Source organism: Schistocerca serialis, chromosome 2 (genome assembly GCF_023864345.2).
Source record: "Schistocerca serialis cubense isolate TAMUIC-IGC-003099 chromosome 2, iqSchSeri2.2, whole genome shotgun sequence".
NCBI classification, from domain to species: Eukaryota; Metazoa; Arthropoda; class Insecta; order Orthoptera; family Acrididae; genus Schistocerca; species Schistocerca serialis.
In genome coordinates, this window is record NC_064639.1 from 676,631,898 (window position 1) to 676,658,195 (window position 26,298).

Consider the following 26,298-nt stretch of genomic DNA (forward strand, 5'->3'; position numbering starts at 1 on the left):
GGCGCCAGAGCTCTTACCCGAAACATGGGAAGCTCCCTGCAGGAAAAACCCCAGCAGTTAGCACCGCCTGCTAGGGAGCTGTCAAGTAAACTTACAGCACGTCCTACTCCGTGTGACACGAGTTTAGCGGAGGAATTTCATGGGTGCCGGCTGTCTATAAATAATACAAGCTTCGTTCAGTGTATGTTCGTTCTAGAAACGTTCGTGGTTCTTGTTATGTAAGGCGGAGATAGGACACCAACTCGGCGTTTGCCTACTCGCGCATGGGAAATCCCCTAAAACCCGACTAAGGAAAGGTGGAAGAGGAACTGCGAAGTCGGAAGTGGAAACGACGACGACGACGATGATGATGAGGAGGAGGAGAAAAAAGAAAAGAAAAGAATGGATTAGAGGCCACTTAAAATGTGAAGTGGCGGAGAAGTTTGGAAGGGAGTCGTGAGGAGATTCGGGTTAGATTGTTTGTTAGATTGTGTTCAGCATGAAACGCACTAACGCTCGCCATCTTAAGACACTGCACCAGTTCCTACACTGCATTCGTAGTTGTTTGTCTTCGTTAACAATGCTTCAGGAAGAGCAGCTTATCATAGTCTGCGTTATGTAAATTTTAGTAATTAACCAGCTGTCTGGTGTAGATATTAGCTTTTGCTCTTTGTAAGGTAAAATCTGTGAGTGTGTTGTTTGGCTTAAAATGGCTCTGAGCACTATGGGACTTAACTGTTGAGGTCATCAGTCCCTTACAACTTAGAACTACGTAAACCTAACTAACCTAAGGACATCACACACATCCATGCCCGAGGCAGGATTCGAACCTGCGACCGTAGCGGTCGCGTGGTTCCGGACTGTAGCGCCTAGAACTGCTCGGCCACTGCGGCCGGCGAGTGTGTTGTTTACTCCATGCTTGTAGTAGTGAGAAGTTTGTTCACGTTTATTGTGTGTCCTGTAATTCATTATCACTGAAACTTACTGCACTTAGATTCTTTGTACGTTGATTGTATCTGAAGTGACAGTGTTGAGAAATTACATATTTTGTTACTCCAACGTTGGTTATTTTAAATTGTGTTGCTACCTGGCGTCAAAAATCGTTGTCACTAAAGGACACTCACATATGTTATGGATAAAACTGAAGGATTGTCTAAATAGAACATTCTACCAAAACCGATAGCAATATCAGACATCTGCGGTAAGGATCTGTTTCATTTCTTTTTTACGTTCGCGTGGCAATCAACAAATATTTGCACAAATAATAATAGACACATAAGCCGCAATTTCACAAACAACAGTCGCGTAAGACCTACCCTTCCTGGGTACAGTACACAATGTTTCGTGTTTTTGTCTACTAGATGGAGCGACTCCGTTGCGCTAAGTGAGCCAACGCAAGGCAATAGTAAATAGTACGTTTTGCGTTTGTTGTTTTGCTTGTACAGCTTTGTCTTGATCGGTAATGAAAACATGAAGAATGGGTCGCAATGTTGTTGAAAGCAATGCAATTTTGACCTCTGTCTAGTTGGGCCCGTTACCCCCCTACAATAACCAACATGAGTCCGTAAACCTAAGGAACATTAACAACAATTGTTTGGAGGACTTGTCTTGAGATATGAACCATTACGTGTCCAAAGAATCAGTTTGTGCACCGTCATTCCCATGGCAAAGCATAAAACGCCGCCAGTTGTGTGCGACATTTGTCGAAGCATTGCTGGTTTAACTTGAATGAAAGCTGTATATGATAATGCAGTGCCTTTGTTCTTAAGAACGATGCATTGTTCCTTCGGACATACATGCTTGCGTGCGTGTCGGAAGGAAAATTGTGTCGATCTTTCTAACAGCAAAGGCGCTGCAACATCGTATTTAACCGCCGATATCGAGCAGCGACTTTCAATTAAAATGTTCTCCTCTATATGGGAATTATATAATGTGTGTATGAGTACAGGTTGTGACGCAAGAACGGCGACATATGTAAGTTTGGGTATGGCCGTGAGTCGTACACGGGTAGCCAAAGCGGTCAGGGCAACCGCCCCCGTAAAGTGGGAAAGTCGGGTTCGAGTCCCGGTCCTGCACGAATTTTCATTGTCTTTGTTCCCTTATACAGCAGCAACTGCGAATACATTTCACTTACCAATGAAAACTTATGGTATAGTGACGGTCTAGTTAAACAATACCCGTTATGAAATTGCATGACGAATATGACACCTGGTGAGTCTTCGTGGTGGCGACAGAAATAATTATTGAACATTTTGCTTTACTGTAAAATCGTTTTGATGTCTGCAAAGAAATAAACGGGGTAAGCAGCGATGGATTAAACAAAAAATAATGTTATATCAGAATGGAAGGGGCTGGGTGGGGGGGGGGGGGAGAGAGAGAGAGAGAGAGAGAGAGAGAGAGAGAGAGAGAGAGAGAGAGAGAGAGAGATGATGCATGGTTAAAGTTTGGCGTGGCCGCCAGTTAACGCTACCATAGTGAGCGCATAGTGGTGTTGTGGAAACCACTTGGGTAGCCTTAGGAGATATTTTCGGGGCCAGCGGGAACTTGGCGCAGCCCCCCTCCCAAATGCCGGCTCTCGGTTTGCCAAGCGAAGGGCAGTGCGGAGTACGCCGAGGGGGCCAATGTACAGGGCCCCACTCGGCCCGCACGACGCCCGCAGTGACGTCCGTGTTGACAAACTGAAAGAATGGCAGCAGTCAGTATAAAGGCGGCCGCAGACCAGCCGCTCGCCACGTTTCTGTGCCGCGGTAGCCCCGTCTGGTTCCTATCGCATCTCTCTTGTAGGCTTCTGGTGTCATAACGAAAACTGTGAGCAGTTCTCATAATGCTAGGAGCGCGGAGGCTTTCGTGGGAAAGTACGGCTATGAAGTCAACGAGCGAGAAATCGTCCAACCAGGTAAGACAGCGCGTCACGGTGTGTCACTATTTTCCATTATGACGCACAACTAACAGCATAAAACCGACAATTTTCTTGACATTCAGGACTGTATTTGTCACGTTTCATGAAACTTCTTGGCAGAGTGAAAGTGTGTGCCAGACCAGGACTATCTCGTAGTATGGCTGGTAGGAGGGGTTGAGTGTCGTGCCTAGGTACCTCAGTCGGTAAGAACGTTGCTCGCTGTAGAGTGAAATATTCCTTCTGCCAGGCTTCTTGTTTGAATTGCTGCGTACGTCAGTTGGTGATGTTACACTGGAAGTTCAGCATGTCAAGCTAATGTTTAATGTTAAAAACTCGCGACATAATCTACAGCTTCATTTCAGGGTGCTTCAAAACGACTCATCCGATTTTCAGAAGTCTATTTCTTCTACATGAATGCAGATACAAACTTGGTGTGACTTTTAACTTACGCTTCGAAACTAAAAGTGGAAGATGTATGTTTCCGGTTCGTGTGGTTGCCGGTGTGAAACATACCTGCGGCTGGACTCTCTGGTTTGACAGGCGGCGCGGCGCTACTTACGAAGCAGGCCTACATAGCTCGTAAGGAGGTGCTGGTGGATGTCTGTGTCCGACAAGCAGAAGACACGGATGCCTCTGATATTGGCAGCGTATGCACGGGCACGAAGGGAGACATTGGGTTCACCGCGGTGATACCTCTCCGTGACCACTTCCTAACGTGAGGGAGTCCATCAGCTTTCGTGGTCGTATCGAGTCCAGACTCTTGAGAGCCGTGGGCCACCCGTGGCACGAAGCTGGCATCTGGTGAACTTGCTGTCGTAACTAAATGTTCCTTAGAAATAATGTGCTGGTTGCTGCTTCCAATAACCTAACTACTTTCAAGCATGAAAGAAATGTGTGGCTAACAAGACTATGTTCGTTTTATAAATGCTGTCTGTAAATGCACAGTCATTGCGTGAGCTGTATCAGTACTGATAAATGTAAACGTCTTTGCTGCACACCAGTGGGTCAGTCACATCTTGCCTCATCTTATTCTATCCCTCCCGTTTATTGACGTAATTTGAATTGATCTGTTTATTTGTTTGAAGACAATTTACACAGCATAATGTCGTCTAGTAGCGTATGCAAAATTACACGTGCTTTACACACCAGGATAATAAATGCAGTATTACCATAACACAGTTCTGAAACCGTAAAACATTGTAAATAAGAATTATCGTCGTGACTTCGGTAGCCAATCTAGCACACGAATTGAAGCAGCGAATCATATGTTCAGGTAGTACATTCATTACAATTTTGGAAATGTTTCTTGCCTTTTCTTTTTCTAAAAATGAGAACTTGCAAACTTCTTACGCCTTACTTACATATGTATTTCGAGAAGTACTTCACGATTAGCTCCCTTGATGGTTATAATGTTCTGGTTGTGCGATGTGTGTTCTAATTTGCACGGAAATTTACAACTCACTGCGAGGAACATAAACTTCTTCCTTTGCCTTTGAAAGTAATTGTAACAGCGAGAAAAAAACTGCAGCAGGAACATTTCTGTACCAGTACCAGAATACATTTCGTCTCCGTATGTATTTTAACTGAAGATGTGGTTTGTAATATGTCTTCTGAAATAACTGGAAGGCTGAGACTAAATTACTTTGAATTCTTTTTCAGATCTGTCAGTCTTTCCTCTCCTTCTTCCTGAGTAGTACTTAATTTGGCTTACCAGATGATTAACGTATTTTGAATAGTTACTGGCATTTGCATGTTTCCTGCTTAATACGTAAATTTTTGGCAGTGACAACTCACTCTTGCGAGAGCGTTCCTATACAGAATGATAAAAAAAAAAAAGTTTACTAACTGACAAGACACATCGGGCGTACAACAAGGATCAGTAATCACATAGGAATCGTGATAAAAGATATACCTTTGTAAAATTAGGTAGTTCTCTTGTAGACAAACTTGGGGGCCACATGTACAAATTAATACTGACCCCCCAGTTCCTATCTTGAGCCATAAAGATGATACAGTCCTGTCAAATCGGATGAATCGTGCTGAAGCACTATTAAATTATCAAGGAAGGGTACGGGCCTGAATTTCCGTACAGTATTAAAGGGAAAGATGGAATTCCGCATCCTCATTTAATGAAAAAAATACGAGCTTACCGAATAGAGGTGCAGATTTGTGACTGAATTCAGGGTTTGTTTGTAGACGCAACTCAGCACATCGGTCTTAACGGAACAAAATCGACTGATGTAAATGTAATTTCAGGAGTACCACAGGGAAATGTGACAGAACCGTAACTGTTACAATATGTACAGTTTGAAGAAAAACTACGTACACCAATTTGTAAAATTATTAGAGAAATAAAAAGAAACGTTTTCGTTGTGTGACATTAATATCACACGTGCATCGTTTCCTCGCTAAGGGTTCAAATGGCTCTGAGCACTATGGGACTCAACATTTGAGGTCATCAGTACCCTAGAATTTAGAACTACTTAAACCTAACTAACCTAAGGGCATCACACACATCCATGCCCGAGGCAGGGTTCGAACCTGCGACCGTGGCGGTCGCGCGGTTCCAGACAGAAGCGCCTAGAACCGCTCGGCTTCGCTAAGGGTCCTGGAAGGGTTTCACGGTGGACTTTCGTCTGATCAAGGTCAACAGTTGTTTTGATTCCAGAATGAGATTGTCACTCTGCAGCGGAGTGTGCGCCGATATGAAACTTCCTGGCAGATTAAAACTGTGTGCTGGACCGATACTCGAACTCGGGACCTTTGCCTTTCGCGGGCAAGTGCTCTACCATCTGAGCAACCCAAGCACGACTTACGCCCCGTCCTCACATCTTTACTTCTGCCAGTACCTCGTCTCCTACCTTCCAAACTTTACGGAAGCTCTCCTGCGAACCTTGCAGAAGTAGCACTCCTGAAAGAAAGTCTCGGTCCGGCACACAGTTTTAATCAGCCAGGACGTTTCAGTTGTTTTCATAGTTACGTATGCAACAGGTTGACACTACAATCTGATCTACAACGTAATTATATGCTACTCCTAGAAAGGATATATTTTCCTTACTACTAGTAGTGTTCACATCCCTGGATAAACAATTATGTTACTTCCGTTTGCCATGTTGTGTTTACATGAAAGTTTCTACTGATGTTTGCAGGTTCTTCGTGACTGATTACACTGTAATCGAGTTAGCTGACGTGGATCTCAGTTATAAGGAGACACGACGCAACACTCCAGCAGCAAGTCACCTGTGTGCAGCACGATTTCCAGGGAGGAGATAAGCGAATCATATCGAATTTGAAGGACTTGATGGCCTTCTTCATGAAACAGCATGCATTACACCAGACTGACGGGAAACTAGTGCACTTCGCAGTGTGCGAACTGGTCAATTTGAAGAAGCAGTGTTACAGCAGATTGAGAACAACCACAGTGTCAGCACAAGTAACTAGGTACCCCCAACGCCAATGTGTGGAATTTCCTTCGAGGACGGGCATGCATCATTCAAGTGTCAGAAAGTACACCACCTGTCAGCTGATGACTTCTCGCAGAGTGAGAATTCTGCCAATGGTATCTACCAAAACGTAAACATCACTGAATTCAAACGTGTTTTTTGTTTCCTGACTAGGCTGTCTTCACAAGACAAGGAATATCCAACAGCCACAGTAGTCATGTCTGGGAGTTGGAAAATCCTAAGGCAACCCGTGTGTTCTATCATCGACACTGAACGTACTACAAATGTGTCGGCTGGTATCGTTCAATACCGACCAGGACGTGTCTTCTGCCTAACACGCTCGGTGGAGGAAATTATCGTATGTATCTTCTTGAAGTTCTGCCGGAAATCCCAGCAGCAGTCAGGCAGCGATGGTGTTCCCATGACGGGGCCCCACTACTCTATGCCGTGGGCGTCAGGGAATATCTGGACAGTTTGTTTGTTTCTCAGCTGCTGGAGTGGGAGGCGTCGGCCAACCGCGGTCATCACGTTCTACCTACCTCGCTCAGTATGTGTATATTGTGTGTGGTGTTTGGCTGACGCTGCAGCCAATATTCGGGTCGCTAGGGGCAATCGTTGCACCTTTAATGTTTTTGTAACATAAAGTGTTTCTGTCATCTTTTCTTACACCAAGTATAACGTCAGAAGCTGCATGAGGCTGTTCGCAGACGATACGGTTGTCTGTAAGAACGTAGCAACGCCACGAGGTTCGGTAATTGGTGCAGGACCTGGCTGTTAATAAACGTAAACATATTGCGCGTATGCAGGCGAAGAGGTGCCTTATTATTTGGTTATGTTCTTGACAAAACAAAGTCACTGTAAACAATAACGACTGCAGAACAAGTGGGAGCAACCATCCATGGCGAACTCAAGTGGAATGACCACGTGAAACAAATGGTAGGAAAAGCCAATGCCGGGCTGTGATGCATTGGATGAATCTTAAAAAAACACTCCGTCTACAGTCCACAAGTGGCCCATCGCGACCATCCGACCGCCGTGTCATCCTCGGTGGAGAATGCGGATAGGAGGGGCGTGTGATCAGCACACCGCTCTCCCGGTCGTGATGATGGTATTCTTGACCGAAGCCGCTACTGTTCGGTCGAGTAGCTCCTCAATTGGCATCACGGGGCTGAGTGCACCCCGAAAAATGGCAACAGCGCATGGCGGCCTGGATGGTCACCCATCCAAGTGCCGACCACGCCCGACAGCGCTTAACTTCGGTGATCTCAGGGGAACCGGTGTAGCCACTGCGGCAAGGCCGTTGCCTTGGAAGAATCTTAGATGTAATTCATCCAGGAAAGAACTGGTATACTTGTTCGACCGATTCTTGACTGTTCATCAGCCTGGGATCCTTAGCGGAATGCAGTAATAGAAGAGAGACAAGATCCAACGAAGAGCGGCGTACTTCGTGATAATATCATTCAGGCGGAGCGAGAGGATCACGGAGATGGTCAACACTCCAGCAGCAGACGCTACAAGAGAGGCGATGTGCTTCAAATATGAGGTTACTACTGAAATTCCCAGACAGTATGTAGCGGGAATAACCGGGAAAGAAACATTACACCCACTTGTCTCGCGGAGTGACCACAACCGAAAATCGGACAGATTACAGTTAAGTTTGCTGCCAATCATAGATAGAGGTGCCAGAGGTATACACCACCACCCGCCGTATGGTGGCTCACAGAGTGTAGAAGTGGATGCAGCAGGAAAAGTTTAGTTACTGCAAATACGCAACATCCGAGCATAAAGTGAGATTTTTTGGCTGTTGTGGAGAGTGGTGCACAGTGCTACGTCGTGAGACAAGTCGCTTAATGTGGGGACGGCGCGCCCTTTGTGCCTGTGAAGTCCGGCGCGCGCCTGCAGCCGACACAGTCGCCCGCGGTCCCGCGTCACAGCCTGCCGCAGCCGGCAGCTGCCACCGTCCCTGTGAGCTGTGCTAGCTGCACTGTACACCGCGCTCTGTACACCGCGCTCTCGCGTTCCCTCTTCCACTTCCTGTGCTTCGCGGTTGCTTGCGTAACAAGGCAGGCATTAACTGCAAAAGAAATAGTTAGTCTGAATGCAAACTGATCCCCTTCCTGGGGAAGGGGACTTCCGTAGGAGAACGCAACTGCCCTGTCGGCACACTAAAGTTTTTCCGCTTCTGCAGTGCAGTCTAGCGTTCAGTGATATCACAATGTCTATCGTGTGAGGTTATTCTGTTGTTTTAACACACAAACCAGGGCCAGTTCAGTTCTTATTTTTCTTCTTCCTCCCTTCATTAATGATTTGGCCTGTAGACCAGTTCTGCCTCCATAACGTAACATTTCATGTACAGAGGGAAACGAGATGGCGCTATGGTTGGCCCGCTAGATGGCGCTTCCATATGTCAAACGGATATCAACAGTGTTTTTAGAAATAGGAACCCCCTTTTTATTACATATTCCTGTATTACGTAAAGAAATATGAATGTTTTAGTTGAACCACTTTTTTCGCTTTGTGATACATGGCGCTGTAATAGTCACAAACATATGGCTCACAATTTTATACGAACAGTTGGTAACAGGTAGGTTTTTAAAATTAAAATACAGAACGTAGGTACGTTTGAACATTTTATTTTGGTTGTTCCAATGTGATACATGTACCTTTGTGAACTTAGCATTTCTGAGAACGCATGCTGTTACAGCGTGATTACCTGTAAATACCACATTAATGCAATAAATGCTCAAAATGATGTCCGTCAACCTCAATGCATTTGGCAATACGTGTAACGACATTCCTCTCAACAGCGAGTAGTTCGCCTTCCGTAATGTTCGCACATGCATTGACAACGCTCTGGCGCATGTTGTCAGGCGTTGTCGGTGGATCACGGTAGCAAATATCCTTCAACTTTCCCCACAGAAAGAAATCCGGGGACGTCATATCCGGTGAACGTGCGGGCCATGGTATGGTGCTTCGACGACCAATCCACCTGTCATGAAATATGCTATTTAATACCGCTTCAACCGCACGCGAGCAATGTGCCGGGCATCCATCATGTTGGAAGCACATCGCCATTCTGTCATGCAGTGAAACATCTTGTAATAACATCGGTAGAACATTACGTAGGAAATTAGCATACATTGCACCATTTAGATTGCCATCGATAAAATGGGGGCCAATTATCCTTCCTCCCATAATGCCGCACCATACATTAACTCGCCAAGGTCGCTGATGTTCCACTTGTCGCAGCCATCGTGTATTTTCCGTTGCCCATTAGTGCATATTATGCCGGTTTACGTTACCACTGTTGGTGAATGACGCTTCGTCGCTGAATAGAACGCGTGCAAGAAATCTGTCATCGTCCCGTAATTTCTCTTGTGCCCAGTGGCAGAACTGTACACGACGTTCAAAGTCGTCGCCATGCAATTCCCATTCTCAACACCGACGTTTTTGAGATTCCCGATTCTCGCGCAATTTGTCTGCTACTGATGTGCGGATTAGCCGCGACAGCAGCTAAAACACCTACTTGGGCATCATCATTTGTTGCAGGTCGTGGTTGACGTTTCACATGTGGCTGAACACTTCCTGTTTCCTTAAATAACGTAACTATCCGGCGAACGGTCCGGGCGCTTGGATGATGTCGTCCAGGATACCGAGCAGCATAAATAGCACACGCCCGTTGGGCATTTTGATCGCAATAGCCATACATCAACACGATATCGACCTTCCCGCAATTGGTAAACGGTCCATTTTAACACTGGTAATGTATCATGAAGCAAATACCGTCGCACTGGCGGAATGTTACGTGATACCACGTACTTACACGTTCGTGTCTATTACAGCGCCATCTGTCACAAAGCGAAAAAAGTGGTCCAACTAAAACATTCATATTTCTTTACGTACTACGCGAATATGTAATAAAAATGGGGGTTCCTATATAAAAAAACGCAGTTGATATCTGTTTGACCTATGGCAGCGCCATCTGATTTCCCCCTTCAAGCTAGACGAGTTTCGTTCTTTGTTGTTTTTTCTTTTGATGCTTATTTCATGAGATATTTGGCCCGGTCACTAGCAATGGACCACCCTGTATAAATCTACTAAGACACTTGCATACCATTGCGAAATGCATCGCAGAGCGTACTTCCCAATAGGGCTATTTCATATGATAGCATGAGCACTCTCGTGGTTATTCCAAGACCCTGACTGCAAATTTGTACGTCGATCTGGTGATTCGACCTGTTGTGCTGCCATTCATGAACAGCATTCCAGTCGGTATTTTCCAACAGGATAGCGTTCGCCCACATACCGCTGTTATATACCAATATGCTGTACAGAGTGTCGTCATGTTGCGATGGCGTACTCGATCACCAGATGTGTCTCTAGTCGAGCTTGTATGCGACATCATCGGACGACATCTCCAGCGTCATTCCCTGTGTTGACCGAGCAAGTGCAACTGATATGGAACTTCAGCCCACAAACTGACATCCGTTACCTGCACGACATAATGCATGCCCGTTTGCATGCTTGCATTCAACAGTCTAACAGTTACACCGGTTATTATTAATGTACCAGCACTCCACATTTGGAATGGATTTCTCGCGCTTACGTGAAACTGTGATCTTACAACGCTAAATACTTCAATATGTTACCTTGACAGATTGCATTCCTAATATTTAAGTGCTCTACATTACTTCTTTCTTGGTGTTGTAATTTTTTTTCCATCAGTGTGTTACTTAACCTTTTACTTCGTAGTCAGTCACGTATTTCATTGTTTGCCATTTATGGTCTCCGAATTTTATTTTTATGTTGATAGCATTGATGCCAAAGGGAAACATTGTCGTGGCGTATGCCGGCCGACATCTTATCCACATTGGAAACAAAAAAACTGGACGAGAGACCCGTTCCATTGGTGACGTAGGAATCGTCACAAAAAGGCATTTCAGTAGTTACATATAAAATACCAGTGTTAATTATTTATTCAGCAGCTTCTGATACCATTTGCATATCAATTAGGAATTCGACCGAAGTTCCAGGGTGCGGCGCTTAAATCCGGACAAATTTCAATTTGACTTTCCCCGCCATATCGTAGTTCCGCCGGAGATCGCGATTTGCGTTCTTGAAAGCCGTAGGCATCTAGTAGACTGTCAGAACCTCAAAATGGCCGTGATGTTACGGACGAGTGCGGTGTACAACCGAAGAGACGCGTTTATCGAAATCTTCGGGCTGGGCGTTCGCCCACTGAAATAGTTAGATTATTCGGGTACGTGAGATCAACTGTTTACGATATTGTGGCCAAGTATAATGCTTCGAAGAGGTCTGGGGTTCATGCCCTAGGTATTATGCCCAGAGAGGGTGATATCATGCCGCCACATTTATTTGAAAAGGGGTTTGTCACAAAAATAGTTTATCTGCAAGTTTTGACGAATGTCGTGAAACCGTGGATGGTAACTATGGCCTCGGTCGGACAGTGTCTTTCAACAGAACGGTGCACGGGATCATATGAGCCATTTAGTCCAAAACTGGCTCTGGGTTACCGTTGACATGTCCCGGTTAAAGGAGTTCAGTCCTACGAATGGCCCGGATTTGAACTCCCTCGACTACTAACCTAGCCTAACCTAACCTAAATGTTTGGAGCGTAGCCGAAAGAGTTACCAATAAGACGGGACACCCTATTGTCGCATCTCTACGCACCACTATCGAAGCAGCATTCGCTAATATGGACGTTCCTGTTCTGAAGAGTGCGTGCGATCGCTTCAGGACAAGATTGGAGGCGGTCATTGCGGCTGAAGGGGGTAACATCAAGTAATGTTACTCCCCGAAGATACCACTATTTATACGTAAAAGGATTTTCATTTGTATTTTGTGTTAATAAATTTGCTTTTCTTAAAAAAAATCATTTGTTCGGATTGAAGCGCCTCGCCCTGCATTCCCGGAACATCATGGCTACATTTTAGGCACTTGAACTTCATCTCGAAAATTGTCAAGTCAATGTTATAATATTGGCGTAAATTCATTCGTGAAATTTCTGTCAGAACGGCGCATACTGCTCTGTTGTAGTGCATATCACAGTGGTGATGTTTGGTTTGTGGGCTCTCTACTCGCGGTTATCAGCGCCCGTGCAAATTCGCAATCTTTACACAGTCCAACCTCCCCAATTTCACGAATAATGATGAAATGATAAGGACAACGCAAAGATCCAGTCTCCGGGCAGAGAAAATCCCCAACCCGGTCGGGAATCGAACCCGTGGCCCCGTGATCAAGAGGCAACGCTAGCCACTAGACCGCGTGCTGCGGACGCACATCACAGTGCACACCCGACTCTCTCCCTCCCTCATTCACGTCGCGCGCCGCCTTCTCTTCGGCAGACAGTACCGCGTCTCATCGCAACCGCCGTAACTGGGCGTGGGAGACGTCAGATGGCCAGCACAGACAGGTGCTGCAGACTTCGCGCGCGCATGTATTTATAATTAGTTTTAGTACGTGCAAACACATGTAATCAAGCAAATTGTGGTACACAGGACTATAATGACAAAATGAATTAGCCGGCCGGAGTGGACGTGCGGTTCTAGGCGCTACAGTCTGGAACCGAGCGACCGCTATGGTCGCAGGTTCGAATCCTGCCTCGGGCATGGATGTGTGTGATGTCCATGGGTTAGTTAGGTTTAAGTAGTTCTAAGTTCTAGGCGACTGATGACCTCAGAAGTTAAGTCGCATAGTGCTCAGAGCCATTTGAACCATTTTTGAACAAAATGAATTACGAAAACTTTCATATTTATTTTGGCAAACGTCGCAATTAATTTCTCGCCCAGAAATATTGTTGTTCACAAAATGGAACACAAACCAACATGCGAGCAGATCGTCCAACAGTAGCCACGTGTTTAAGTGGTTGCTGAAAAACAGCTTTGATGCCGACGTGTAAACGTGGAATTCAACGCTGTATGTCTCCCCAAAAGTGTCTCCTGCACGGACTGCGTCTGTCTTGATTTAAAAGTTGGGCTGGGTAAGGGCTGGCGTAACGACCTTGTGGAACAGTCTGTTGGTGCTGGGTGAGGAGAATGTGGGGTTGCGTTATCCCTCTTCATTTTGCCGACAACCGCCGTAAAAAGAAAGCACACAGAAAATAAGTATCTTATTTTTCGTGAAATCCGGCTCAGACGCGTTATTAGGGCGAGAAACACTGCAAAAGTTCATTCTTTGTAGACGTTTATCTGAATGTTCTCTGACGTTTATGGAGCATGCTGCACTTTAGTAGATATCCTGCGTTCTTCCAGGAAAAAAATTTAACTTTTTCTTCAGATTGTGGCCAGAAGTTAGAAAATACGAAAGTTGTTACGTAGCTTTCAACATCGTGAGCCCTATTTGGAACTTTCGTAGCGATTCGTTAGTTATTGTAGATAATACTAATGGCAGTGCTGGATACATGAAGATTAATCATCCTAGATACTGAGTTACTAGTGAATGGAAAAAATCAAAAGACTCAGTGTGTTTTCTTTTTCATAAGGGTTCAAGTTTTTGCCCCGGTGTGTTCGTTTTGGCATAGTGCTGCATTATACTGCAGAAATAATATAAGATTAAAAAGATGCTGACATGGCGATCAGTCTTCAAGCTGTCTGTAGACCCATATCGTCTCTGACGAGGGCGCAAATCTTTCCACTCAGTTCCGTGGAGTTGACTGTTTTTCGATGAAGCATGTGTGTGACTTTTCATAAAGGCTGGCAGCGACCTTAGTCTAAACTGGGTGTCGAGCTGCAGCAGTCGGAGCGTGGCTGGCAAAATACCCGTACATTGTAGCCGCCTTATTATAACCAATGAAAGGATGAATGCAAACGAAACTACTTTCCGATTCTACCCCCACATGAAGACATTACATGAAACATTTGGTATGGTTGGGGAAGGTACAATAACCTATTCATGACGGCAGGTGGCAGCACTGGCAGCGGAGGGTATACACACTACTGGCCATTAAAATTGCTACACCAAGAAGAAATGCAGATTATAAACGGGTATTCATTGGACAAATATATTATACTAGAACTGACATGTGATTACATTTTCACGCAATTTGGGTGCGTAGATCCTGAGAAATGAGTACCCAGAACAACCACCTCTGGTCGTAATAACGGTCTAGATACGCCTGGGCATTGAGTCAAACAGAGGTTGGATGGCGTGTACAGGTACAGCTGCTCATGCAGCTTCAACACGATACCACTGTTCATCACGAGTAGTGACTGGCGTATTGTGACGAGCCAGTTGCTCCGCCACCATTGACGAGACGTTTTAAATTGGTGAGAGATCTGGAGAATGTGCTGGCCAGGGCAGCAGTCGAACATTTTCTGTATCCTGAAAGGACCTGCAACATGGGGTCTTGCATTATCCTGCTGAAATGTAGGGTTTCGCAAGGATCGAATGAAGGGTAGAGTCACGGGTAGTAACACATCTGAAATGTAACGTCCACTGTTCAAAGTGTCGTCAATGTGAACCAGAGGTGACCGAGACGTGTAGCCAGTGGCACCCCATTCCATCACGCCGGGTGATACGCCAGTATGGCGATGGCGAATACACGCTTCCAGTGTGCGTTGACCGCGATGTCGCCAAACACGAATGCGACCATCATGATGCCGTAAACAGAACCTGAATTCATCCGAAAAAAATGACGTTTTGCCATTCGTGCACCCAGGTTCGCCGTTGAGTACACCATCGTAGGCGCTCCTGTCTGTGATGCAGCGTCAAGGGTAACCGCAGCCATGGTCTCCGAACTGACAGTCCATGCTGCTGCAAACGTCGTCGAACTGTTCGTGCAGATGGTTGTTGTCTTGCAAACGTCCCCATGTGTTGACTCAGGGATCGAGACGTGGCTGCACGATCAGTTACAGCCATGCGTATAAGAAGCCTGTCATCTCGACTGGCAGTGATACGAGGCCGTTGGGATCCAGCCCGACGTTCCATATTACCCTCCTGAAGCCACCGATTCCATATTGTGCTAACAGTCATTGTTTATCTCGACCAACACGAGCAGCAATGTCGCGATACGATAAACCGCAATCGCTATAGGCTACAATCCGACCTTTATCAAAGTCGGACACGTAATGTTACGCATTTCTCCTCCTTACACGAGGCATCATAACAACGTTTCACTAGGTAACGCCGGCCAACTGCTATTTGTGTATGAGAAATCGGTTGGAAACTCTCCTCATGTCAGCACGTTGTAGGTGTCGCCACCGGCGCCAACCTTGTGTGAATGCTCTGAAAAGCTAATCATTCGCATATCACAGCATCTTCTTCCTGTCGGTTAAATTTCGCGTCTGTAGCACGTCATCTTCGTGGTGTAGCAATTTTATTGGCCAGTAGTGTACATCTTGTCGGCGGACATGGAAAAACAGTGCAAACGTTGTCGCAATGCGGAAATGGAGCGATTTATCTGACGTAGAATAGGGCATCGTCATTGTCATTGGCTTTCGGGCCAAGGATGGGAGCGTTTCCGAAACGTCTAAGTTCGTAAGCTGTTCGCGTGCTACCACGGTTAAAGCATACCGTGCTTGGCAAAATGGCTCTGTATAAAATCGGCGCCGAGGCAACTGTGGTGAACCACGGGCAGTTGCTGACAAGAGGTCAACGCGGACTACGGAGATGTGTACGGGTGAATAGACGTGCAACTCGTGAGTAGCTCACATTCCAGATTAACCGAGCGGCTACCAGCAGTGTCTCCTCAACGACCATTCACTAAACATTGCTGCGTATGGGTCTCCGCAGGATGCACCCGGTTCGTGCACCCATGTTAACTGCTGTTCGTCGGCGACAAAGTCTGGAATTTGCGCACCAGTACTGCAGCTGGACGTCCATAGAGTAGGGACAGGTGGCCTTTTAAGGTGAATCACGTTTAATGCTCCATCGGACAGGTGGCCGTTGGCGTGTACGGCGCTGCAACAATGGGCGGAAGGGTCCAGGCCGGAAGAGGGGCGTTATGGTGTGGAAAGTGTTTCCGTGGCGTTATCTTGGTGATCTCTTCATTCTGGAAGACACAGCGGATCAACACAATTATCCCTGGGGACCATGTCCACTCCAACATGCAGTTAGTTTTTGCTCAGCACGAAGGCATTTACCGACAGGACAATACAATGCACCGCTTGTGTTGTACGTGAGAGGTTTGAAGAACACCAGGACGAGTTTACCGTACTCCTGTAGCCACCAGAGTCCCCTAATTGAAATCATATAGAGAATAAAAAATGGTTCAAATGGCTCTGAGCACTATGGGACTTCACAACGGAGGTCATCAGTCCCCTAGACTTAGAACTACTTAAACCTAACTAACCTAAGGACATCACACACATCCATGCCCGAGGTAGGATTCGAACCTGCGACCGTAGCAGTCGCGCGATTTCGGACTGAAGCGCCTAGAACCGTTCGGCCACAACGGCCGGCCATATAGAGAATATGTGTGATCACCTTGGTCGGGCTGTTCGCGTCATGGGTCCTCAACCGAGAAACCTAGCGCAGCTGGCCATGGCACTGGAGTCAGCATGGTTGCACATCTCTGCCTGTACCTTCCAGAATGTCATGGGCTCTATTCCTGCACGTCCAGGCTGCAAAAGATGGTTACTCAGGCTTTTGACAGGTGTTAACATTAATGTGACTGGATAGAGTATTTTCACAATGCCGTGTTCAGGTAACATTTATCTTGACAAAGATGGCGTTCGTAATTTAATTACTGATCGAACATGAAGTACATCTTTACGCAGTTCCTGTCAAAACACGTTTGTTAGTCTTATTGCACTTAAATCCTCTTCAGCGTGACGTGACGTTTGACAATGAGTTCGGCAGAAGAAATTACAAGTTGTGATGGCTCACTTAGTGAAACTTCAGTCTGGAGATGTAGTTAAGCTACTGGTCACGCTTCAATTAAAGGTAGAAGGTGGGAAACCTGCTGCTTTGGCCACGAGGAAAATAACGGTTTGCGGCAGTGGACAGGGTGGTCGGCCGCACTCTTAGTCTGTATGCCCCGGAAACGTTGCATACAGCGAATGCATCCCGTTCTCAGAGATGTTTGTCAAGACGTCTTGCGACCCCAGGAGTCGTTATGGAACATTGTGGCTATGGGAACTCCGAGATTATTTTTCAGACCCAGAATGGTTGTCTGTCGGCAGCAGCCAAGTGTTGCTTTTCCGTTGACTGTAGTAGCTGTCGTTCCCAGACCATAGTTATACCGGGAAATTCATCAGGTGGAAGCAAGAGAGGCGGTCTGATAGCAGGGAACTGGGTGTTCAATGAGAGCTCGCCGCTGTGATTGTTTGAGACAGACGACCAGAAGAGAGCAGAGACCAAGGTTTGTGTATCGTGGTGCAGGAACTGAAGAAGCAGTGAGGGCGGTGGGCAGTGGTCGGGAGTCGGGGCTAGCAGTGTAAATGTGAAGAGGTGACAGTGGCTTCCGGAGTCGGAAGGAGCCCGGAGGACGAGGGTGGCAGTTGGGCCTCGGCCGGTGGAGAGTGGAGAGGTACATAGCGCACTGTATAAGGTAAATCGCCGTAGTGATCTTCAGTAAACTTCCTGTAGTTTCATTTATCGGGAGGGAGACCATAATTGTGATAGTGTAAAGGAGAGGCGTTTATTAGACAATGTAAGTGCAGAGACCAGATGAAACGTTACTTGTCAAAGAGTAAAAGACTGGAAACGATCATAAAAGGATGTTAATAAAACCCCTTTCACTTTTATATTGTCATGCCCCTTTAGCAGTTACTTTCTTCAGCTGTAAGTATTTAGGTCCATGGACCGTCATTTGATTTTCATTATCCGCCGTAATCTTTGTGTAATGATAAGCTAAGTTTATATATACCTGTCTGTATTTATACTTTGGTTTCCCTATGGTTCGAAGATCCTTGTGAGCCAACGCTTGGTCTTCGCGACTGTCAGATGAGCTGTTGATTGCCGTTTAGAAAAAAAAGCCTTGTTCACGGGTGAACTTTCTACAGTGAGGTTGGCGACCCAAATAATTACTTACCGCCGATGAGAGAATTGATATTAAAGCGCAATTAACTTAAGTAGCATACTTAAGGGTGCCACATTGCAAAGTGAGCTTCCTAATTGTGGATAATGCAAAAAATATACCAGCAAAAAATTAAGGTAATAAATATTGCGTTGCTAGCCGGAATAATGTAATTCGCTACCGGGGAAGTGTGTCGTTAAATGCCGGCCGAAGTGGCCGAGCGGTTCTAGGCTCTATAGTCTGGAACCGCGCGACCGCTACGGTCGCAGGTTCGAATCCTGCCTCGGGCATGGATGTGCGTGATGTCCTTAGGTTAGTTAGGTTTAAGTAATTCTAAGTTCTAGGGGACTGATGACCATAGCACTTAAGTCCCATAGTGCTCAGAGCCATTTGAACCATTTTTTTTGTCGTTGAATGTTTGGTGATTCGTTTCAAATATGGTGTGATCGGAATCATGAGAGGCAGATCAAAAATTGATTCTGCTTTAGTTGCACTTACAGTTCGCGTATTCATTCTATTGTACAAAACAGTGCCGTGGGATGCAGTAGCAATCGATAAATTACATGTCATATTAACTTAACATTTAATTATGAGTGAGTATGCAACTGGAATATAGAATGCACTGCACTGAATATTTTTGCATAGGTCATAAGGAGTTTGCGAAGCCATATCTGAGCTTAAACGTATCTGCCACGCAGCCAGATGTTCTCTATATTACGTCGAGATAACTACGTACGAACGTGTGCATTACAACTATTACCCGAAGTTATGTCCATTATTACGGACACACAACACCGTGATTCCAATACAACATTAATTTATTTCTCTCCAAGGAATGTACATCATGGAATATAAAACATTAATTCAAGGATAATCAATATATCCAGAGTGTCTATAATTACAAATATCAACCCGCAACACCCTCCCCACCCTGGCCAGTTGAACGGGACGTGAGATTATGGATCCTTTTGAAGTTCGTAAGGTTAAAGTTCGTATTTTCCCATCTCTTCCTTCATGAAGATCTTCTATCCGCGCCTTCCTCCACATGTGTCGTGGACGAACATCCTCTTGTAGAAGAACGACATCACCCAGCTGGAGTTTTCCTGAACCTGGCATTGGTTGATGAGTTTCATGGAAGTTTTTGAGCAGGATCAGGTATTCTTTCTTCCACCTCTTCCAGAAGTGTTCTACCATCTTCTGCAGGCGTTGAAATTCCTTGGACAAGTCCTTTCTAACTGTTGATTCTGGACCAGTAGGTAGTGTTGTGAGTCGATCACGTACATGGAAATGTGCGGGCGTCAGTGGCTCAGATTCCTCTCCCCCTTTCGTAATTGGTCTAGAGTTTAGTGGTGCTTCTATGCTGACCAGGATTGTGTTGAGACCTTCTTCGTCCAACTGTGACTGTCCTAAAACTTTTCTCAGGCAGCGTTTGACAGATCCCACCATCCGTTCCCAGAATCCTCCCCACCAAGGCGCGTGTGGGGCGATGAATTTCCAAGTGATGGCTTGCTGGGCGAGGTACTTGTGGGTCTTGCTTGCCATGAGAGCCTGCCAGAGCTCCTTCAGCTCTAAGTGCGTGGCATGGAAGGTAGTAGCATTATCAGTGTAAACTGCGCTGGGCACTCCTCGTCTTCCGAGAAACCTTTGTAGGGCTTGAAGATATGTCAGTTGACATATCTGAGCATAGTTCCAGGTGTATGGCTCGTGTTGTTGCGCATGTGAATAGAGCAATATATGCTTTCTTCGTAAATTTTTTCTCCAGTGAAGTAAATTTCTTCTCTGCTTGCTGAAGATTATTAGATAACATAACGTTGGGTTTTCTGGGGAAAGACACCACTCTTCTTTTGCCTTCGATGCAGTAGGATTTTGAGAAATCTTGCAATAACGCCAATTCCTTCTGATTCAGAGTTGTTGTTTCATCTTCTGTGATTCCCATTGTTTCTAAATTCCAGAAACGTGGTAAAATATCGTCTATTGTTGTATAGTGCACGCAGTTCGAGCGCAAAATGTTGCTGTTGAACAACTTGAATCCAGTAAGTGCGTGCTTCGTCCAAATCTGATGCTGTTAGTTCTCCAGATAAAATAGGAATCGTTGTTTGTACCATGAAGACCTGGTCTGTTAATTTCTTCTTTCCTGTGAAGAACTAACTGTAGAAATGCTTGTTTGATATCGGCAATTAAGGCTATTTGATGTAGTCGATATCTCAGTAATATTTAAAGAATTTCAGGAAGTAAATTAGGATCTATTTCTAAAGAGTCATTCAGTGAACATGCATTCTGGTCGTGCGACGAACCATCAGATACAATCCTCCATTTGATGACACCTAACTTTTCTTTCTTTACTGCATGATATGGCAGATAAAATGTGTCATGCAATTTCTGTCCAGAAGGGGTGACTTCCACATGTTTCTTCTTGATGTTAGCCGTTATAGGTATTCCATCCACTAGCAACTTCGGTTCGCCTGACGGATACCCTCGTAGGAATACATGTTTGTTTACTGTGGAAAGGGATGGGTCTTTATCAATGGTCAATTCAAATTGTTCCCAGAAGCGGGACCACATTTCGACATCTCTACTAAATGACTCAAGCTTAATTGCTGGTAGCTTCACAGAGTGGGATACAGTTGGTTGTGTGAGCACTGGTGGTGACGTGATATTCATCTGCGACGTTGTGGCTGAAAGCTTGTAATCAATTGCTTTTGTAGCCTTCTGTATAGCGCGTTTGACTTTGTCCATTTATATAGTCTATCTTGTTAATATATAGCTGCTAGAATAAAAGACGAAACATCAAAAAATTGTCGTTATTTGAGAATGTTTTTGTCCAAAAACCAAAGATATGCAACATCCATCAACCTCAAGATAAGCATGTCAGTGGAGTTCATCATTTGGTGCATTTTTTTTAAAATTTGTTTCGATTCTAAGCTGAGTTTGGCAATAAATGGCACGGGTCCAGAATGAATTTTCACTCTGCAACGGAGTGTTCTCTGACGAAACAATTCGTAACACCTGTAAAATATTTTCTGTTCCTCTAATAATCACTTACCAGAACGAAGACACACAGTAAAGTATACAGCGTATATAGGCGTGACGAATTGTTTCGACTGTCAGTACCTAGTTACTTCTTTTGGAGTATTGCTGTGAATTTGATCGTTCTATTGACCATGTAAGCATACTAGAATTACACTACTTGTGACCAAGGTTACTGCCGTCGATGAGACAAAGACGCTGAAATAGGGTTTTTTCAGCGGCATGTAAACTTAGATTTTTATTAGAATGAGTAGGTTTTAGATTGATTAGTATGTATTTTACACCACAGACTACCGTTTATTAACTAGGTTCCATACTCGTTTTCCGGTTCTTATTATTCGTTTTGCGACGTCATGATTGACGTTGTTTAAGTAACTTGCTTCAATGTCACTTTAGTATGATGACAATGCAGTGTTATGCAAACAGAACTCTATTTCTACCTTTCCCTCCCTTTACTCTTCTTTAATAATGGATCTTACCCTACATATGTTTGATTAGTAATGCATGTTCTCTTTAGCACTGTTTATTATCCGTAAGCGTAACGGCTTATCACCTAAGTTTTTTTATATATACACCCATTTCATTTAATGCTTGACATTGATCTGTAATAAAAACGATCATGTATTATAATTTCCTTTGTTCTTATTGGTACCACATAAATAGTTAATTTCCAGAATGATTGCATTTAATGAAAACGGCCAAAATGTAATTAATTTTATTGAATTCGTCCCTTATGTAATATGGCTATAATATATTTGTTTACATAATAACTCATAGATTACTGATGTCACATTGGTTGTTGTATGTATGGTATATTTTATAGAGCCTGAAGATGACGTTGTTACAACGCTGAAATATGTACATGAATATATTTAATATAAATTTATACCAGCTGACGTCCCCGTGTCATCCATTTCCACAATGGATGTACGAAGAAGAAATTATTCCTGGCGTTCCCCAAGGTAGTTTTATATATTGTTTGCTGTTTTTTATCTATATTCATTATCTATATAAAGGTTTTGGGAGACAATCTGGGCAGCCGTCTTAGGTTGTTTGCAGATGATTCTGTCGTTTATCGACTAATAATGTCATCAGAAAATTAAAACAAATTGCAAAAAGATTTAGAAAATATATATCCGTATTTTGCGAAAATTGGCAATTGACCCCAAATAACGAAAAGTGTGAGGTCATTCACACGAGTGGTACAAGGAATCCGTTGAATTTCGGTTACACGATGAATCAGTCAGATCTAAAGGCTATAAATTCAACTAAATACCTTGGAATTACAATTACGAACAACTTAAATTGGGAGGAACACACAGAAAATGTTGTGGGGAAGGCTAACCAAAGACTGCGTTTTATTGGCGGGACACTTAGAAAATGTAACAGATCTTCTAAGGAGACTGCCTACACTACGCTTGTCCGTCCTCTTTTAGAATACTGCTGTACGGTGTGGGATCCTTACCAGATAGGACTGACGGAGTACATCGAAAAAGTTCAAAGAAGGGCAGCACGTTTTGTATGATCACGAAATATGAGAGAGAGAGAGTCGCTGAAATGATACAGGATTTGGGCAGGACATCATTAAAAGAAAGGCGTTTTTCGTTGCGACGGAATCTTCTCACGAAATTCCAATCACCAACTTTGTCCTCAGAATGCGAAAATATTTTGTTGACACCGAGGAGAAACGATCACCATGATAAAATAAGGGAAATCAGAGCTCATACGGAAATATATAGGTGTTAGTTCTTTCCACGCTATCCTAGATTGGAATAATAGAGAATTTTGAAGGTGCCATGTAGATAGATGTAGACATAGCTGGGAGGAGGTCGATGGCCTCGGTGACGTCGTTGGCCATCGTCGCTGGAGCGTACTGGCGTCCGCGGTAGTCCCCCAGGAGGATGGAGCGTGCTGGTGGTGGCGTGTTCTGGTGTCAGCGCAGCCACAGAGAGCTGACGCAAGGCGGCAGTTGTAGACGGTGGGGCACAGACACGAATCCTGGCTGCTTGGACGCTCGCATGATCACAACGTTCAAACACAGTGGATTGGGACCAGGCTGTGCATCCAGTATGGCTGAAGACGACGACGTGCACCCGCTCTGGGCGTTGGACAGCTACACAGCAGCTCGGCATCTAGGTGACCCAGTCTTGAACGCACGACTCACCAGGGAAGTGGCCGTCAGGACGAGGTAGTTAAGCAGTGGGTCACTCGACGACGGCACGACAAGAATTTGACTGCATGCTGACATTAGCTCGGGGAGAGACCTGCAGCTATGGATAGCAAAGGCTGGCGATGGCATGTGGTTGCTTCTTGAACTGCTAGGAGTCTTCTTGTAGTTATCAGCTGGCATCGCTCAGCATACTGTTCCCACCTGGATACTACTAACCACAGTCTGATTTTGGTAGCATATATGTGAGCCAGCTGGCTAGTATTTTTGCAATGGCAGCCCTCCCAATCCAGAACTTGTAGCAGGATGGTGGCCAGACGTCAGCATTGAGCAACGGTTTCTTTTGCCCTCTTTGTTCTGTCTGGTCAGCTCCTTCAGAAGCCCTGCATCAGAGTTGGAAGATGTCGCAACTTCGGATTTTAGAGACGCTAGCTGGCGTCTTCTGCTTTTTCAGTGCCCTGAATGACTGCTCCTGCGTACTGAATGCGCACTGTTGTTCCATAACGCGTGGTCGTCAGGTTGACAGGCGCTTACCCCCCTATGACGTCCTGCTGATCGACGCAGGAACAGTTCTTCACACCGTCCCCTGCCCCCAGTGAACCTGTGACGCCAACTATAGTGGAAATGGAGATAAGGCCACGAAAACGATGATAAACCAGTCTTTACTGTGACTGTGGCGCAGTGGCCGAGACATTGGACTCATAGCAGGAGAACCAACGTCGCCATTGTCTGTTGCAGGACGCTAGAGCGTATTGCAAGCACAAACACTATAACGTTCTTGGAGGAAAATCAGCTCCTCTCACAGCATCAGCGTGGATTCTAGAATGACGGCACGTTTGAAATAGCTATTTTTCCGCACAGATCTCGCTAACGGTAGGTTCTGGTTAGCAGGTATAAATTCAGTCTTTCTAGATCTCCAAAAGGTATTTCACACTGTATCACATAGCTTACTAACAAAGATGCGATCATACAGCGTACCTCCGCAAATCTGAAGTTGGGTGAAGAAATATTTGACTTATAGAACTCAGCAAGTTGCACTGGACGGCAGTTATTCCACAGAACTAAAGTAAAATCGTTGTCGCCAAGACAGCGTAATAGGATTTCTTATGAGAATGAAATTTTCATTCTGCAGCGGAGTGAGCGCTGATACACAACTACCTAGTTGATTAAAACTGTGTGTGCTGGGCTCAGACTCGAACTCGAGACCTTTGCCTTTCGCGGGAAAGTTCTCTACCAACTAGTTCTGAAAGTTTCGAAGGGGATTTTCTGTGAAGTTTGGAAGATAGGAGACGAGGTACTGGCGGATGTAAAGCTTTCAGGACGGGTCGTGAGTCGTGCTTGGGTACCTCAGTCGGCAGAGCTCTTGCCCGCGAAAGACAAAGGTCCCGAGTTCGAATCTGAGTCCAGCACACCCAGTTTTAATCTCCCAGGAACTTTCAGGATTTCTTACGTTCTCACTACACATTAATGATCAATCAGATACGATCAACCGCTCTATAAGTGTGTTCGCTGACAGAGCTGTTGTCTACAGGAAAATATCGTTGTTGGACAATCTTAAGGAATTGCAGATAAATGTAAAATTGTGATTATTAGAAAGAACTAGATGGTATCTAAATACAAGATTAGTCGTAAACATCTTCAGCACGTTAGATCGTACAAGCATTTGGCAGAAGTATTTAGAAGCGGTAAGAAGTGGGGAGATGACATACATTCCTGGCCATTAAAATTATTGCACCAAGAAGAAATGCCGATGATAAACGGGTATTCAATGGACAAATATATTATACTTGAACTGACATGTGATTACATTTTCACGCATTTTGGGTGTGTAGATCCTGAGAAATTAGTACTCAGAACAAAAACCTCTGTCCGTAATAACAGCCTTGATACGCCTGGGCATTGAGTCAAACAGAGCTTGGATGGCGTGAACAGGTACAGCTGCCCATTCAGCTTCAACACGATACCACAGTTCATCAAGAGTAGTGACTGGCGTATTGTGACGAGCCAGTTGCTCGGCCACCATTGACAAGACGTTTTCAATTGGTGAGAGATCTGGAGAATGTGCTGGCCAGGGCAGCAGTGGAACATTTTCTGTATCCACAAAGGCCCGTACAGGATCTGCAACATGCGGTCGTGCATTATCCTGCTGAAATGTAGGTTTTCGCAGGGATCGAATGAAGGGTAGAGCCACGGGTCGTAACACATCTGAAATGTAACGTCCACTGTTCAAAGTGCCGTCAATGCCAACAAGAGGTGATAGAGACGTGTAACCAATGGCCAGTATGGCGATGACGAATACACGCTTCCAATGTGCGTTCTCCGCGATGTCGCCAAACACGGATGCGACCATCACGATGCTGTAAACAGAACCTGGATTTATCCGAAAAAATGACGTTTTACCATTCGTGCACCCAGGATCGTCGTTGAGTACACCATCGCAGGCGCTCCTGTCTGTGATGCAGCGACAAGGGTAACCGCAGCCATGGTCTCCATGCTGCTACAAACGTCGTCGAACTGTTCGTGCAGATGGTTGTTGTCTTGCAAACGTGACCATCTGTTGACTCAGGGATCTAGACGTGGCTGCACGATCCGTTACAGCCATGGGGATGCCTGTCATCTCGACTGCTAGTGATACGAGGCCGTTGGGATCCAGCACGGTGTTCCGTATTGTCCTACTGAACCCACCGATTCCATATTCTGCTAACAGTCATTGGATCTCGACCAACGCGAGCAGCAATGTCGCCATACGATAAACCGCAATCGCGATAGGCTACAATCCGACCTTTTATCAAAGTCAGAAACGTGA

General features: G+C 45.2%; 1 protein-coding gene and 1 pseudogene across 1 annotated transcript in view; one reads left to right on the forward strand and one right to left on the reverse strand.

The window, feature by feature from the left end:
- The window catches only part of LOC126457778 (probable ribonuclease ZC3H12D), a 605,021-nt gene that overhangs the window by 252,711 nt on the left and 326,012 nt on the right, over positions 1-26,298 (forward strand). The window lies entirely within an intron of this gene.
- LOC126458823 (5S ribosomal RNA) lies at positions 7,509-7,626 on the reverse strand (annotated as a pseudogene).